Raw genomic sequence first — 17,756 nt, 5'->3', positions numbered from 1 at the left:
GGTCTTTGGGATAATGGTGCAGGGATCCACCATCTCGTCTCTCCACCACCAGAGGCACAGATATGGCTTCTGTTTGTAAGTCCCTATTAAATGTTAGTTTCTAAGAGATAGCATTTGTGAGCCTCTTTCTTCAGCCTCTCAGCTTCCTGGTACTTTGGGTTAGGTTTGCATAGATCTGCCTGCCATTGAACAACTATGAATTTTTTCTGAAGAATGGCAGTGTTACGGTTGTGGAATACTGAATACTATATTTGTATTACGTTAGGGAGTGCCAGCTCATGCCGTATTTCAGATGTAATTTCATTCCTTCCTGTGGGCTGGGGAGGCCGGAAGACTTTGGGGTTACATCAGTGTGTGTTTGGTTGGCATAGGTGGAGGGAATATTTGTGAATCTTGGGGTTTCAGCATGAAACTGAGAAAGGGAAGCTCAGTGAAAGGAGAAAAAGGGTAGAGTGGACACTTTTTTTTTGGAGTTGAACCAGCCTGAAATAAGTAGAGATTTCTGAGGCACCAATGACTATCCATTGCACAGATCCAAGCATACCAGTCAGAAAGCAGCCATTTCCCAGAGAGCATCGCGTAGCTTTTAGATTCCAGGGACACCACAAGCCACTGTCAGGTGAGAGGTGCTATTCTTACAACCCAGCAGAGCGGTCTCTTTTTTATTTCTCAAAGTTTTGAGAGAACCCAAGACCCATAGCCTTTATTTTAGAGACTTGGCCTCCTCATCTGTAAAATGAGGGAGATAAAAATGCGAAGCTCACCCAGAAATAACCCCCCGCATTTATGATCAACTAATCTTTGACAAGCGCATCAAGAATACACAGTGTAGATTCTTTTATTCCTTTACTTTCTTAATAGACTTGCTTTTAGTTTACTCTAAAAAAATTAGAGAATATAGAAAGGAAACTCCAGTAAATGGTGTTGGGGAAAGTGGATATCCACGGGCAAAAGAATGAAATTGGACACTTGTTTTACATCATATGCAAAAAATTAGCTCAAAATGGATTAAATATTTAAATGTGATTTCTGAAATCGTATGACTCCTAGAGGAAAACATAGGGAAAAATCTCCTTGACATTGATCTTGGTATTAATTTTTTTTCATGTAACACTAAAGCACAGGCAACAAAAGCAAAAATAAATAAACGGGACTACATCAAAGTTAAAAGGTTTTACACAGCAAAGGAGACGATGACAAAATGAAAAGGCAGCCTACGGAATGGAAGAAAGCATTGGCAACCCATGTATTTGATACAGGGTTAATTGAAAATATAAAAGGAATTCACACAACTAAATAGCAAAAAATAAGTACATAAATAACCCAATTAAAAATAGGCAAAGGACCTGAATGGACTTTTTTTTTTCCCCAAAGAAGACATACAAATGGCCAGCCAGTATATGAAAATGTGCTCAACATCCCTAATCACCAGAGAAATGCAAATCAAAACCACAATGAGATATTGCCACATAGGATAGGATGGTTACTATAAAAAAGACAAGAGATAACAAGTGTTGGTGAAAAGTGTGGAGAAAAGACAACGTTTATACGCTGTTGGTTGAATGTAAAGTGGTATAACCTTTACTGAAAACAGTATGGAGTCACCTCAACAAATTAGAGGCGGGACCACCATAAGATTTAGCAATCCCACTTCAGGGTATGTACTCCTCAGAAGGGAATTAGAATCTTGACGAGAGATCTGTGCCCCATGTTTATTGCAGCATTATTCACAATAGCCAAGATACGGAAACAGCCTAAGTGCCCATCAAGAGATGAATGGATAAATAAAATACATATAACCAGTGGACTATGAGCCATTAAAAAGAAGAAAAGCCTGTCATGGATCATGGATAAACCTGGAGGATATTATGCTAAGTGAAATAAGCCAGACACAGAAAGAGAAGTTTTGTATGATCTCATTTATACGTGGAATCTGAGAGAGTCAAACTCGTAAAAACAGATAGCGGAATGGTGATTGGCAAGGGCTGGGGTCGGGAAAATCAAAGGGTACAAACTCTCAGTAATAAGCTGAACAAATTCTGGAGATGTAATGTACAGCATAGGTGGTAATGGATGTAATAAATTTGATTGTGATAATTAGTACACAGTATAAGTATGTACATATATGAAATCATCATGTGGTATGTATTAAATATATACAATCCTTGTCAATTAAATTTTCCTTTTTTTTTTTTTTTTTTAAGACATGGTTTTGCTCTTGTTGCCCGGGCTGGAGTTCAAAGATGCGATCTTGGCTTGCTGCAGCCTCGACCTCTTGAGTTCAAGCGATTCTCTTGCCTCAGCCTCCCGAATAGCTAGGACTACAGGCACCCACCACCATGCCCAGTTAATTTTGGTATTTTTAGTAAAGATGGGTTCCACCATACTGGCAAGGCTGTTCTCCAACTCCTGACCTCTGGTGATCCACCCGCCTCAGCCTCCCAAAGTGCTGGGATTACAGGCATGGACCACTGCACCTGGCCAACTAAATATTTAAAAAATTTTTTTAAAGCCTAGCTCATAAGAATTCTGAGAATTAACTACAATAACATATATGAATGGGCCTGCTACAGAGAAGGTGTTAAATAGGTTTGTTTTGTTTTGTTTTGTTTCAACCCTGGCAGATGTAGACTTATTGTGAAAAAATGTAGAATACACTTGTGTACAATGCATTATCTATAGGATGACTAAATATCCTGCATACATGCAATGTCATTTCTATTCTTCATTTGGTGGATTAAAAAAAGCAGAACCAGCCTTCTGGTGGCCACAAAGCATTTCGACATGAGAGAGTCTCATCATGAGCAATTTAGCAAGGTACATGCCAGAGCATGCATGCCCTTCGACCCACAGCTACCGTGATGTCATGCCTCACAATTAGTCCTAAGGAAATCATCAGAGAGGTGTAAAGAGGTTTTATTCCAGTAGCATCCTCTGTAGTGGTACATGTCAGGGACTGGCAAACCATGGACAGAGGAACAGGCTACATCTGATCCACTACCTGTTTTGTAAAGTTTGTCAGAAAACATTCATGCCCATTGACTTACAAATCGCGTATGGCTTCTTTCCCTGCGACAGCAGAGATGAGTGTTGCAACAGAAACCTATGGCCTGCTGAGTTACAATATCCACTCTTTGGCTTTTTGTAAAAAAAGTTTGCTGACTCCTGGTGAGTATATAAAGAAAAAGTTGAAAAAACCTAAATCTTCAAGAATGGAGAATCAGAAAGTAAGACGTGTTGTATATGAGAGACGGTATGTGTGCGCATTTATTTGTAAATATATTGTTTGGAAATAAGGTTCTCAGCATAGGTATACTGCAGGTCTTAAAAATGTTCAATGTATGGTATTAAAAAACCAGGCAAATTATGAAATGTAAGCAGAATGCGATTGTGTATTTTGGTCATACACCAACAGAAAAAGATGCTAGGAAGCCTGTGGACCAACATACTAAATGTAGCTCTTTTGATGGTGGTATTATGGATTTTTCAAAATCGTCTTGGTTTTCTGTAGATTCTGACTTTCCTCTAATGAGCGTGAATAAATATGTATTTCTTGAGAAATGTAAAAATAACTTTATCTTCTCAGATTTCTAACTGAAGATGTTGGAATAAATGGTCCTGGGACAGATCTTTCCTTTGAGAAGTGCAGAGGGGAAGCCCTGGGGATTCAGCTGGGTTTCTGCTGCATTTCTAGCCACACACAATTGTAAAAGGCCAGTGTTGGCCATATCACAGGAGAGACTGGGGTAGAGGAAGTCAGGACTTAACTACTTGAGGGACTGGGGAACAGATGTGCCCACAGCCCTTCCTGACTCACTGTCTTCTCTTCACTGATGCATATTGATGCCTGACCAGAGGAGAGACTTAATTTTCATCCGAGGACTATCTGTCATGTTGCAATTATGAAATTCCCATAATGTTTAAACTAAGACACAATTCATTTCATTATCTCCACTGTGTATGGCTTGATAGAAATATATTCCATGATGTAGAGCCTTAAATCCAGATAAAACATAAGAAATTTCTATTCCATGTTTGTATGATCAATGTTAATAATATTTAAAAAATCTAAAAAGAAGCTATTTCCTATATGACAGTATGAAATAAATATGTTGAATGATTTTCTTGGTGTGGGCGAACGCGTAAGACTGAGGAGAGTGTCTGTGGGGAACAGTGATGGGAGTCCTTCCTTAAGGGATGGGTTTTATATATGTCTTTTAAAATAGATGATATCATTAATAAGTTATCTGTGGGCATCATGAAACATGTTTACAATGTACAACTTTATGAGCTTGAGAGTTGGTAAAACACTTTTCTGTTTAAAATTTTATTTGACCCTCGCCATGTAGGAGTATTAGGGTAGTTCCAGTAGTGATGCCTCAAAAGAACCGGGAGGTAGAGTGTTGTCTAAAATGTGGACTCAGGAGCCAGACTGCCTGGCTGTGCAACTAGGCTTGTCAGATATGTGGCAAGTTAATTAACTTCTCAGTGTTCTTATCCGTAGAATGGGGACAATCATAATATTTCTCAGGGTTATATTAAAAACTGGAAAAGTTAATTTTGTCAAGCACTTAGTATCTGGTAAATAAACGTGTTTATAAAAGTAAACCCTATAAAAGTGTTTACTCATTAAATACAATAATCTGAAACCATTAGTGATTTAAACATGTGTGGCCGACTTGATAATATTTAAGAAAATAAATACTATGTTTATAATCTTTGACCTTATTTTACTCCTAAGACTTTCTTGTACAGTAAGCATTGTCACAGGCAGACAAAAATATTACCCAGGTATAAATGTGTACCTTTATACATTATAAAGGTATAAAAGGTATAAAATGGCCTCATGAGGCCATTTGAAAGTATGAATCAAAACACTTAAAGATGTGCAGGACCGTGAGTTTGCATGAGGCTTGTCCGTGGACATCCAGGATGAAGACAAAAGTAATTGTGCAATTTCTAGTAGAATGATTTGCACTTAAGATCTTATTTATTTCTCAAAGGACCCCGTGAGGTAGGAATTCTTATCCTCAATTGGCAGAAACCAAGACTTTGGGAGCTTGAGTAACTTGCTTGACACCACAGAGCCAGGAAAAGGTGGGCATAAGATCGTCACCAAGTCTTACTTCCAAAGGAAGATTTGAAAAGAAACCTCCTTGCTACCTGCCAAATCTCTGTAGAGCCAGCAGCCATGTTCACACATGAAACGAGACAGTGACAAAGGCACCAGGAATAGCTGCCCCCAGACAGACGCCCTCATGAGCTCAGACCTGCAGGATGGGGCCCCTAGGCGCTGCTTAGGGAAAAGGACGGGTATCTGTAGAGGAAGCCCAGCCAGCCAGCCAGCCAGAGATAGGAAGCACCCATTGGGAAGAACTTGTTGGCTCTAGCTGGGCTTTGCTAAGAACAGCAAAAGATGAGTCTGAACAGACAGAAATGGTCCCGAGTGGGGAGCTTGGCCATGAGCATGACTCAGGGTATGGTCAGCAGCTGCCACACCAGGACGCACGGTATGCAAAGATGCTGGCTGGTTGGTTCTGAAAAATTTTGCGCCTTGAGAAAATTAAAAGGATGCAGACATGGAAGAAGGTGGCTCTTTGAAAGTGCTTCATGCAAGGATGCAGTATTGCCTGGTGGAAAGTGGTCTGGTTTTTGAGTTGAAGAGACCAGCCTTGCCATTTATTTTTGAGCAGATCACTTCACCTCTGGGCCCTAATTTCCATGTCTGTGCAATGAGAATAACATTATAATTAAGTTGTAACAGAAAATAAAATCACAGGTATAAGATCTCCCCATACTTTCACCTCATTCACTCTAGCCAGGGCTGACATGTATGATTTTACAGGTTGTACACTGAACAAGTATATCTGGTGGCCAGGATAAGTGGGACCATCATCCGTCTCCAGTGTCTTTTCTGAAGTGCTACACCCACCTAGAGGGAGAGGCACTTTTCCTAAATAGGATAAAGGTGCTGTCTGTTTACCCATGGGACTCTGTCTACTGGAAGGGGCCCTTTTTCTCATTCTCACAGAAGCATCATTTGAGCTAGTGGTGGTCTTCAGCCAGCCTGCCATGACTTTCTGCATGCTACTGCAGGCTGTTTAAATGTACATTTCTCACTCTCTGTAGAGCTGAGGCTGTGGTTTTCCTGTCTGGAACCAACTACTCTTTAGTACAAAATTGGGAACAATAATAGGCATGAAAACCTAATGGGACTCTGTTTATTCTGGGAATAAGGTAGAGATGAATACTGCCTGGGATGTGGGAAAGGAAGAAAGCTTTTGACTCATCCCTTTAAGAGAAGGGGCTTTTTGGCAATGTGGGGTCTTTATCTTTTCTGAGCTCCTGACTGCAACTGATGTTTCACAGGATAACACCATTTAGAAGGTCCAACTCCCAGGGTGACCATTAACTCCAACCCATGACACAAGCACCCGGGAAGCCAGGGTTGGACCCCACAGCCGGGCATAGGAGTGGCAGCGCAGGTTGGCAGGAGCCAGGTTCCTAAGCCTGGTGCATGTCAGGCAGAATCAGACAACACCTGTCCTGAATGTGCTGGAGCTGGGCAGCCCTGGAGGTAAAGAATCATACACAGAAAGGAGCACCCAAGAAATGCCCTCAGGCTAGGAGGAGAAACTCACATGACTGTTGTGGAAAGTGTGGGTTTTAATGTACAGTTTTTGGTCACCACTGTGGGCCAAGGACCTGCCCCAGCCCCCAGATATTACTCCAGACAACGAGTCTTGCAGCTCCCAGTGACTATTTTCCCTCTTCAGCTGCTCTACTTGGGAGGCTGGCTCTGTTAGGAAGTTGCGGGCAACCCTGCTTCCCCGCCCCAGAGTTGAAGCAGGACTAAGATGTATCCAGGAAAGCCCCTGTGGCCAGCCTGAGCATAAGAGAGACTGAGACACCCTGCCCAACGGCAATACACTATACTGCAAGATGCCGGGACTAAGGGCACCCACGTACAGGGGTGGGGCTGGCACCCAACACCGAGAAGGTGCATACCTAGGGCCAGCTTCACACTACCATGTATTGAAGACTTGCTATGTACTCAATAAATGAGCAATGAGAGCTAAGTGATTGTACAATCTTATTCAAATCTCAGAACAAGCCTACAAGTAGAAACTACTGTCTCCACTTTAGGATGATAGACAGAGGCTCCGGGGGTTTGATTAACTTGCACAAAGCCACAGATCTAGAAAAAGGAGGGTGCAGGGTTCGAGTCGAGTCTGTCTGACTTCAACCCCCCTCACAGTGCTAGACTGCTGCCAGCCTCTGTGGGGTGGGACAGGACGTTCAGCCACGAGCAAGGACACGATGGTGGCCCCGGGAGTCGCTGGCCCAGTCGGAAGCTCCCATGAGCTCATGTCTCGCTCAGCTCCTGCTTGGAGGTCGAGAGAGTGCTTGTGCAGGAAGCCCTGCCAGCCAGCCGACGACGGGAAAACCCCGCTGGGACGGACGTTGCTGGCTCCGGTTTTCGCTTGGCAGAAACGCTCGGGTCTGAGCTGGAAGAAACGGTCCTGCGAATGTCAGCAGCTGCCACGGCAGGACGCACTCGTGACCGCTCTGTGCAGAGACGCTGGCCTGTTGCTTCGGCTGTGACCGCACAGTTGGAGCGTCCGGAGGAAAACGGGAACCGCGGACGGCGCCTCCTGGCGATGACCTCATGCAGGGAGGCCGCGCGCGGCGCTGGAAAGCGTCCGGGCTTTGGCGGCGGAGAGATCGGCTTTTGCCAGCTACCGGCTGCTTGATGCGGGGCCCGTTTCACCTCTCAGAGAGCCAGTTTCCGTGCATGTGAAATGACGGTAATAATCGTGACCTCGGAGAGGCGTTGTGACGAGTCCGTGCAGACGTGACATTCGCAGGTGTCTCCGCCGCACCTGCTCCAGCAGGTGCGGGAGGCCGTGCACTGCGCGGCGGCTGCCAGCAGAGGGCGCGCGGGGCCCGCCGTCCGCCCAGGCTTTGCTCTGAGCCCAGCAGCAGGGCGGGGACGCGGCCTTCACTGCACACTGGGGGACACCGTTAGCTGCAGTGGCCCCCCGAGGTCACCATTTGCAATATAGTCCCAGTGACTTAAAGGAGAGAGTAGAGCGGAATCATGGTAAGGTGAGCACCAGAAAAAAAAGGTGTTCATTCCTCAGTTTCCTCATCTGTCAAATGTGGGTGCTATAAATAAATCCACACATCATAAAGAGCGCTCAAGATTAAAAACGATGTATTTGAAAAGCCTGACCCTAAGAGGGTGACAAGCATGTGTTTCATTCATCCTTTACCCACGCTGGGGGATTCCAACGATTACAAAAGATTGTTGAAACATCCCTCCAAACAAGAAAATATTTTACTAGGGGTTTTTAAAAAATATATGTGACTTAAAATTGTAAATTGATATGAAATTATACCTACTGTCAAATAGTGAAAAACTGAACTATATTCAGTACTTGGAGGTTGATCAAAACTTTTTGGCATAAAAAATGTACAGCGGCATATGTCTGCAATCCCAGCTACCTAGGAGGCTAAGGGGGGAGCCCAGGAGTTTGAGACAAGCTTAGGCAACAGGGCTCCCTAATTTTTTTAGGAATCTCTAAAAAATTAAATAAAATTAAAATGTAAAAAGTGCATGCTTTTGGCTGGGCACGGTGGCTCACACCTGTAATCCCAGCATGTTGGGAGGTCGAGGCAGGTGGATCACAAGGTCAGAAGTTCAAGACCTGCCTGGCCAACGTGGTGAAACCCTGACTCTACTAAAAATACAAAAATTAGCCAGGCGTGGTGGCATGTGCCTGGGATCCCAACTACTCGGGAGGTTGAGGAAGGAGAATCGCTTGTGCCCAGAAGGTGGAGATTGCAGTAAGCCAAGATTGTGGCATTGCACTCCAGCCTGGGCAACACAGACTGTTTAAAAAGAAAAATCATGCTTTTTCACCCAGAAACACAAGACATTTTTAGGTTCAATGTTTTGCTAGGAGGACTCACAGGACTCAGCATATAGTCATACGTATGGTTCTGATTTCTTACAGTAAAAGGATTCAAAACAAAATCAACAAAGGGAAGAGGTGTATAGGCAAAGTCTGGAGGAAAGTGAAATGTTCACCAGGAAAGTTTTGAAGTTTGCTGGAGCGTAGGAGCTGATTTTTACTGGAGGCACTCTTTCTACCTAGCATGTACCAACATTCCAGATTCCCAAAGTAAAACATGTTTCAGCCTAAACCATACTGTTTGCCCTCACCCCATCCATCAGGGAGCAAATGTGAAGTTTTTCCCAGTGTTTATGATAATTGTTTTAAGGATGGGCTTCCATGAAGGGAAGGAGATAAAAGGTTCTAAGACGCAGACCAAAGGCTTATGTCCCACATGAAAGTGGTTATAGGAGACAGGATAGAGGACGCTTGCCAGGCAGGCAGAAGGAATTTCCCCGATTCAGAAACTGCCTGCCTTGAGTGGAAAGTGACTGGTAGGTTAAGGATTCAGAAGAGTAAGTGGGAGTGATTGATGAAAAAGAAAAATACTGTCCATTATGAGGGGAATAATGGTGCATTTGCTGCCTTCTCAGCTGTTTCATTGGCAAACGCATTTCCCTGGGCAATGGGATCTAAGGTTTTTTTAGTGTCCTTTACAGTGGATGACTCCAGCCTTGGCTGGGAGGAGAGCAGCTTTAAGGAGAGCTTTTACTAAAGAAGCATTGATAACGGAAGATCCCTGTGTAGTGAGAAAGCCCCTTTCTGCCCATATGGCAGCATGGTGGTGTAGGATGTGGAAAGCACATTTCGAGTTAGTATAGATATTTACATGCAGTCCCTTAGCAAGAGTAAGAACACGGTTAAAGTAATTAGTTCGGCTTGCTGCGAAGTGGTAGGGGGAGGGAGTGTGGCAGCCTCAATGATAGAGAGTGGGCTACAATCCCGTAACCAGCCTGACCGGGCTTTGAAGAACTGGCATTAATAAACCAGGCATGGTCTGGGTCTGGAAAGGGAAAGAGAGAAAGATGTGGAAATGGGGAGGATGCTATATGTATTAGGGAGATACAGTCATGGGGTTCAGGGCTTGCGTTTATGTTTAGTATTAGAGGAGAGGCTGGATTAAAATCGGGGCCGTGTGTAATCGTCACAGTGGGAGTTTCAATAAAGAGTGAATACAGTTGGAAAAGATGTGGGGCAGATAACGGATGTGGAAGTTGCAAAGAGGATACTAAGGCCTGAAGATTGTCAGAGCTGTAGAGAGTGAGTGAGGCATAACCCACGATTTCGAAAGCCTCAAGAAGGAGTAGAGCAGAGGTAGCTGCCGCACACAGGCATGAGGGCCAGCCTAGGACAGTGAGGTCAAGTGCTTAGAGAGGAGGGCAGCAGGATGGGAAGCCGGCTCTTGTGTAAGACCTTCAACTGCACAACCCCGAATTTCAGCAGTGTGGAAGGAAAAGGGTTGGACTGGATTGGTATGGCAAAGAATGGGTTAAAGGTTTTGTACAGGGAGTTGGAAATAATAGGTGCAATGATGCGGAGCAGCCAAGGGAGCAGGAGGAATAGGCAGAGAAGTTACGTGGGGTACCTTGGAAAAGAAGGTTACTAGTTTACTTTAGAAGAGAGTCAGGGGTGGGAGCTGGGGATGGAACCAGGAAATGTCTTGGCACGCAGCGTGAAGGAAGAGGCAAGATGGACAGGAGCAGGGCATATAAGGTTCCTCAGGAATTCGGGTGAGTTTTAGAGAAGCTGGGGAGAGGACAGGGGTTTGGCATTATGGATGGATGGAGAGGTGGGGTCCCACACCCCCCCAGGGTTAAGGGAGGGAGACTTAAGGGGATCTATGGAGGGAGCCATGGGTTCGGGGGGGAAGGCAGCAATTAGGGGTGGCTGTAGCCCAGGAGTAGTTCAGGAGGCAGACAATTTCGTTAGGCTATCTTGGCCTAAAGGGAACTGGATAAGTGGATATGATTAGGAAAGAATGTGGAAAGGCGTGCTGGCCGAATTGACACCAGGCTTGGGGAGTTGTGAGAGGCCTGGAGGCCTCGCTGTCAATTCCTGCAACAGTTATGGAGGCCAAGGAGACAGGTGAGAGTGGAGTGCGGAGCCCCTGTATTGATTAAGAACAGGATGGACGACCCTCCACCGTAAGAGTTACCCAAAGCTCAGTGTCCGTGATGGTCCAGGGGGCCTCCGAGATGTTTGGACAGTGTCGGTCTTTAGCTGCCAAGCAGAGAAGCAGTGACGTGAGTCAGACAGCCCAGCTTCCAGTGGATGCCTGCAGATAGGGCAGGGCTTAGGAGGAATCCTGGGCTGCAGGCATTCCTTGACCCAGTGGCCAGGTTTCTGACACTTGAAGCAAGGTCCAGGAGGGGCGGCTGGACGCTGCAGTCTTGGCGCTTTGAAGTCTCTGTGAGCCAGTAGTGTGGCAGAGGCAAGCAAGCAGTTTAGCACGTGCCCAGACTAAACCTTGTCTGTCCCTGGGGTGAATCGGTCAAAGGAGGCATCCCCTGCATTGATCCATCACTTGCTTCGTCTACAGAGACTTTTCCCAGCAAGAGACTGTCTTCTGTAAATGGCTCTAGACGTAGAGCTTCTCGGGAGATCTGAGGGAGCTCTGCCACTTCCTCACCCGAGGAGCCAACTAGACCCAGAGTCTGCATCTTGTTAATGACTGGGTTAGGCCTCAGTTTTCCCAATTAAAAATGGGTCCTAGCCCTCTCCTGCCTTTCAGATCTAGATGAGATATCTAAGTCCTTGGAAAATAGCCCAGAACACTTTGAACCCCTTTGAGAAGTTCTCTGAATTTACTTAGAGAATCTTAATCCACAGGAATTCAGTGATATGGCTTATATGTCTGTCCAGAGCATAGAGGAAACAATTCTAAAATGAAGAAAGGACAAGGGTCAAGAGAGTCTCATGCGACAGATAAGACTTGTGAGCTGAGGGCCATGGGGAGGAGATGGTTGTCAACAAGGGCACCAAGGGAGACCTGTTCAGCGTTGGCCAGGCAGAGGAGGGTGCGCAATGTCAATACAGGACTGGGCATTCACTGCTGCCTATATCCTCCTGGGGTCCAAGCTGTGTTCCCATTTCTTTATAGGCAACTCTAAACCATGAGGAGCTGGAGGCTGGGGATGACCAGAGGGGAAGATGTGAAGTGCATGGTGCCATGCTCTGAGCTGCACATGTTGGGGTACCTTGAGTCCCCCAGAGGTTCAGGATGTACAAGAACAGCTCAATTGCTCACTTCTTGGGGCTGAATGTGCAGAAATGTTTTTGATAGTGAGAGAAGGTGAGATGTTAGTGTTGGAGTCATATGTACGCGGAGAGATCTTCAGATTAATGTTTCCTCCACAGAGCAGATCCTGTGCTGCAGCTCCTTCGACCACATGGTGTGATGTAAATGGTGATGCCACAGTGTTCTGGGCAGCACAAGTCACACTTAAACCACACCCTGGACCATGACATCGTGTTAATCAGAGTGCTTCTAAGAAATGGTTAACTCATGAGGGGGAAGTCAAGAATTGATGTCACCAAGAGGCCAAGCTTAGCTGGTACCTTCTGTCAAGAACAGCTCTATTTGTGAGTGGTCCTATGGTCATTTCCTCCTATGGAACAGATATTTCTAGTGTTGTGTTTCAGTTACACAGAAGTGACATATAAGACAATGTCACAGAATCTTGAGTAGCTAGAGTTGTGTTTGATCCAGACCCAAATGGGCAGAATGAAATAGGGAAAGTCTGGACTACAGGAATAACAAGAATGATGGGACCAGTCTTTTAACAACTGTTTGATTCATTGAACATTCATAGGTCCCTGCAATATGCCATCATTGGGTTTGACACTGGGTGATAGACATGAATATGCATTAAATATGGGGTATCTATATAAATCAAAAGCCTTAAATGCCCTTATTTCCCCCTGCCCCAGGAAGCCTACAGCTAGAAAAATATGCTATAGAGATAACCTCACTTAGGGATAGTTTTTTGAATAAGATGTTTGGCACAATTTATAACAATGAAAAATTGGTCAGGTGCAGTGACTCACACCTGTAATCCCAGCACTTTGGGAGGCCAAGGCAAGTGGATCACCTGAGGTCAGGAGTTAGAGCCCAGCCTGGCCAACATGGTGAAATCCCGTCTCTACTGAAAATACAAAAATTAGCTGGGCGTGGTGGTGCATGCCTGTAGTTCCAGCTACACAGGAGGCTGAGGTAGAAGAAGAATCACTTGAACCTGGGAGGTGGAGGTTGCACTGAGCTGGGATCACACCCCTGTACTCCATCACGGGCAACAGAGTGAGACTCCATCTTAAAAAATAATAAAAAAAAAGATAAAATGGAAACCAATCCACATATGGTACAGTTGTGCATGATCATATCAATGTACTAGGTTGGGTAAATTAGGTAGCTGTCATGTGCTGCGTAACAATGATTTAGTCAATGACAAACCACATATGTTATACAATGGTGGTCCCATAAGATTATAATTCTGTATTTGTACTATACCTTTCCCATGTTTAGTTACACAAGTACTTACCATTATATTACAGTTGCCTACAATATTCAGTACCGTAGTATGCTTTACAAGTTTGTAGCCTAGGAGCAACAGGCTATACCATACAGCTTAGTTGTATAGTAGACTACACCATCTAGGTTTGCTTCAGTGCACTCTATGATATTCCCACAATCGCAAAACCAACTAGCAACAAGCTTCTCAGATGTATTCTTGTCATTAAGCGATGCATGGCTGTATAAATAAAAAGATACAACATTGAAGGCTATGTCATGACAACAGTAATGTCTTCCCTCACCAGACACAGTAAGAAGAAGGAAAAAAGCAAATAGTACTAGCACGATCCCAGAAAAAAACTGCACTGGAAAGCAATATACAGAACTGTTGAAAACAAAAACGTGGCTAAGTTTGGGTACTAGAATTTTTCCTGCCTTCGACAGAATTTTTTGTTCAGATTTTGCATCAGAATTCATATATGCCACAATGGGGAATGCGGAGGAAAACTCCCACATCCTCACTTGCATTTGCCTGTCACCTACCCAGCATCGAGATCCTAAATGAGTTTTTATTCTTTTCTGTATTTTGTGTGTTTTCAAAATTAGCTTTTACTACTTTTGGGTATAATCTATAGTTCACACTACAAACCACATAAGAAGCTATTTGAATTAAAAATACTAGTAACATTGCTCTTTCTGTATTCCGACGAGACCCCCTCGTAAGCTTGAGGATGAGACATTGTGAAGATGTGATGACCAAGAAAGCAGCAGCCATTCTGTGACCACGAGGAGATAAGCTCAAATAAGAAAAGCCAACAAAATGATGGGGAAAGGGGACATGTTTTAAGAAGCCTGAGTTCTTGATGACACAATTGCACTGTTAAATTCTGGGAGGACTACCTGTTTAAATGTTTGTATGTATGTATGTATGTATGTATGTATGTATGTATTTGAGACAAGGTCTCACTCTGTTGCCCAGACTGGAGTGCAGTGGCATGATTACAGCTCACTGTAGGCTTGACTTCCTGGACTGGAGCAATCTTCCTACCTCAGCCTCCCAAGTACCTAGAACTACAGCCATGCCCAGCTACTTAAAAAACTTTGTAGAGACAGAGTCTCACTGTTACCCAGGTTGGTCTCACACTCCTGGGCTCAAGCAATCTTCCCACCTTGGCCTCTCAAAGTGCTGGTATTACAGGCATGAGCCACCATGTCTGGCTCTAATTTATCTACTTTCTCAGTTTTTAAGGATTAATTAATATTACAAGAGGTGAATATGCCATAATTTATTTCATTGTACATCATCTTTTAATGGTAACAAATAAGCTTTCGTGCATCTTTATGTTTATATCCATAGGCTAGAACCCTGGCAGAGCACCTTGCTGATCGAAGGGTAACAACTTTTAAAGGCTCATCATTCATACTGGCCCCCAGCTGACCCAGCTAACCCAGGGACTGGGATACTGTAGAGGTTCAACAAGCCAATGTCTGGAAGGCAGCCTCCTCCTTGCCCCTCTGGTAGCATTTCCTGAGTTCTGCTCTCTCCAGCCAGGGCATGGTTTTTTTCTTGGGTTGTGCTTCTCACGACTCTCCGGCATTACCATTCGTGGCACATCTATGCTGTTGGAACAGCGGGGGGGGGGGGGCGCTATCAGAAGGTTCAGCTCCATGGGAGAAAGCCTTTATCTACAGATCTGCCCTTCTGAGAAGGCATCAGCTAACCCAGTCTCAGGGTGACACCGACGTCTCACCCCCTCTCACTTTGTGGTGAGCTGAAGCTCTCCTAGTTTGTACAATGCACAGCATGACACCAATCTCATGATGAAAAAATTTCCCCTTCGGAGAGGATCAGGTAAAATAACTGATGGGTACTAGGCTTAACGTCTGGGTGATGAAATAATCTGTACAACAAACTCCATGACGTGAGTTGACCTATGTAACACGCCTGCATATGTACCCCTGAATTTAAAAGTTAAGAAAATGAAAAAAGAAAACAAAATTCCTCCTCGGTCTCCCCACGTTTGTATCTTCTAATATCCCTGGGCTGCCTGTAAAGAGAAGAGATGGCTGAGACCCCAGAAGGAGGCAGCAGCTACAGTCCCGAGTTCAGCTCTACCCGGCTGCCAGGTGAACTCACAGTCTGCCCAGCATCCTGGGGACCCCCGCAGCCGCCCCTGCTGTCCTTTCCTTCACTGAGGCCCTCTGCCCCCAGACCCGCTCTTGTGCCCCCACTCTCTGGCCATGGCTTGGACCCCACTGCCCAAGTCTATCCCTGAGATCTCCAAGTAGAGAACTTCAGAGGAATTTCAGGGACCATTTCCCGAGGAGAATTTTTCTTCCTAAGGGGTTTCAGCAATTCTATTCTCCTGCTCTGGAAGACAGAGGGACAGTGAGTCTCATTCCATAGATGAGAAAATGGATGCCCACAGGGATTTGGACAAGGCGGAGGATTTGGGTCCAGTTGGTTCTCAGTGGTGTGGCCTTGGCTCTCCTTAAGAATTCAGATGGAAGTCCCCAAGGAGAGATGGGATGAGAAACAGTTTGTTCAGAAAAGTAAATTTCCAGTAGAGAGACACAGAGACCCAGAACCAAGATAGAGAATGAGAAAGAACAAAAGAGGGAAAGATGCAGAAATTAAAATGTCAGGGAAAAGAAGACACGCCAGCTGCCTTCTGGATCTCTATTTCCCCACATCCCCACCCCAAGCAGTGCTCTATCCTAGTTCTTCCTGACGCTCAAGGAAAGGGACCCGGGCAGCTGGCCTGCCTTCTGAACAATGACTTGGGATCTTTCCGTCCGCTCTCTTGCAGTTGACACCACGTACAGCCGGTTCTGCTGCTTCTCCTACACCTCCCGTCGGGTTCCGCAAAAATTCATAGTTGACTATTTTCCAACCAACCGCTATTGCTTCAATCCAGGTATCGTGTAAGTGCCAGCAGTCCTACCCACCGCTCGGGAGAAAGGCTGGGAGTTCTGGGGTGAGGTCCCCTCAGAGTACTCAGCTCTCTAGGGCCCATCAAGGTGCTGGACTATGGGGGAGGCCCCTGCAGTGTTTTCTGACCTGGCCTGGGGCCCGCAGAGTCCTGAAGGACCACCCCTGGGCAGAGGGAAGAGAGCAGAGGTGACAACAGGAGTTGGCCTTCTGAGGAAGCCCACCTGAGACCCCTGGGGAAGGCCTGGGGACCCCAAAGTGAAGGGGAGATTTTACAAGAATGAGGACAGGCCCTGGGATGCCTGGGACAGAGAAGGATGGAAGGGCCACAGGATCCCCCTGCTGAATCCGGCAGCGCTTAACGCTTCTTCCCTTCTCCACAGCTTCCTAACCAAGAAAGGCCGGCACATCTGTGCCAACCCCAGTAAGGAGTGGGTCAAGAAATACATCAAACACCTGAATGCTCAGGGGCCGCAGAAGCTGTGAGGACCCAGTGGCTTTGGTGAGGCCAGGAGGGAGCAGGAGCCTGAGCCAGGGCAATGATCCCACCACCCTGGAGACCACCTCTTCTGAGAGTTCCATCTGCTATGCCCAGCCACATTAACTCACTTTAGTTTTAATTTATGCATCATATTTCATTCTACTGCATTATGAAATTAGTATTTTCTCTGACATCTCATGACATTGTCTTCATCCTCTCCCTCCGACTCTTCACACATTCACTACGTGGATCAGACAGTGTGATTTGCTTTCTCCGCAGACACGGTACCATATGTATCAAATGACAAATGCTTATTGAATGGTTTTGCTCAGCACCACCTTTTAATATATTGGCAGCACTTACATAAAAGGTAAACCAGCATTCTCCTTGTGACGACTCTATTGATTTTGTTTCGCCTAATCAGAATCACAGATTGACAGGAATTCTGGGGCAGGAGTAGGGAGATAGGAAAAGGGGCAGAAACCACAAGATAGGGACTGAGTACTTCTAGAGTCATGCCAGACGTTTCCCTGGAGATACTTTCCTGAAAAGTTGAAGCAGACACCATTATTTTACAAACCATATTGTCACTGAAATGCCATAGGAAAATTTTCTACCTAAATGAATACCAGAATGAGACTGCGAGGCCTATTTATGCACACAAGCTCATTTTCATAAATAAAGCTTTCCTCAGAATGATGGCTAACATCTGTTGAGGCCTTACAAAATGCTGGGTTCTGGACTGGGAACTTACATTAGTGAAAGTCTAGCAAACACCATTCGCATCCTGGCAAGGACTCCTTACCTGGAAGTTGGCTGAAAGCCTCGGTCATGCTATCTTTGTTCTCCACTCTGCTTTTCGGGAGGACGTTT

General features: G+C 45.2%; 1 long non-coding RNA gene across 1 annotated transcript; it reads left to right on the top strand.

Moving 5' to 3' along the window:
- Window positions 1-10,553: 10,553 nt before the first annotated feature.
- LOC104651567 (uncharacterized) lies at window positions 10,554-17,257 on the top strand. The gene is made up of 3 exons (XR_745010.3): window positions 10,554-10,690; window positions 16,281-16,388; window positions 16,786-17,257. It is a non-coding gene; the product is annotated as an uncharacterized LOC104651567 (long non-coding RNA).
- Window positions 17,258-17,756: the final 499 nt, after the last annotated feature.

This window comes from Saimiri boliviensis, chromosome 17 (assembly GCF_048565385.1).
Source record: "Saimiri boliviensis isolate mSaiBol1 chromosome 17, mSaiBol1.pri, whole genome shotgun sequence".
Taxonomy (NCBI): domain Eukaryota; kingdom Metazoa; phylum Chordata; class Mammalia; order Primates; family Cebidae; genus Saimiri; species Saimiri boliviensis.
Note: the sequence above shows the minus strand (reverse complement) of the source record. Positions and strands in the feature narration are given on the sequence as shown.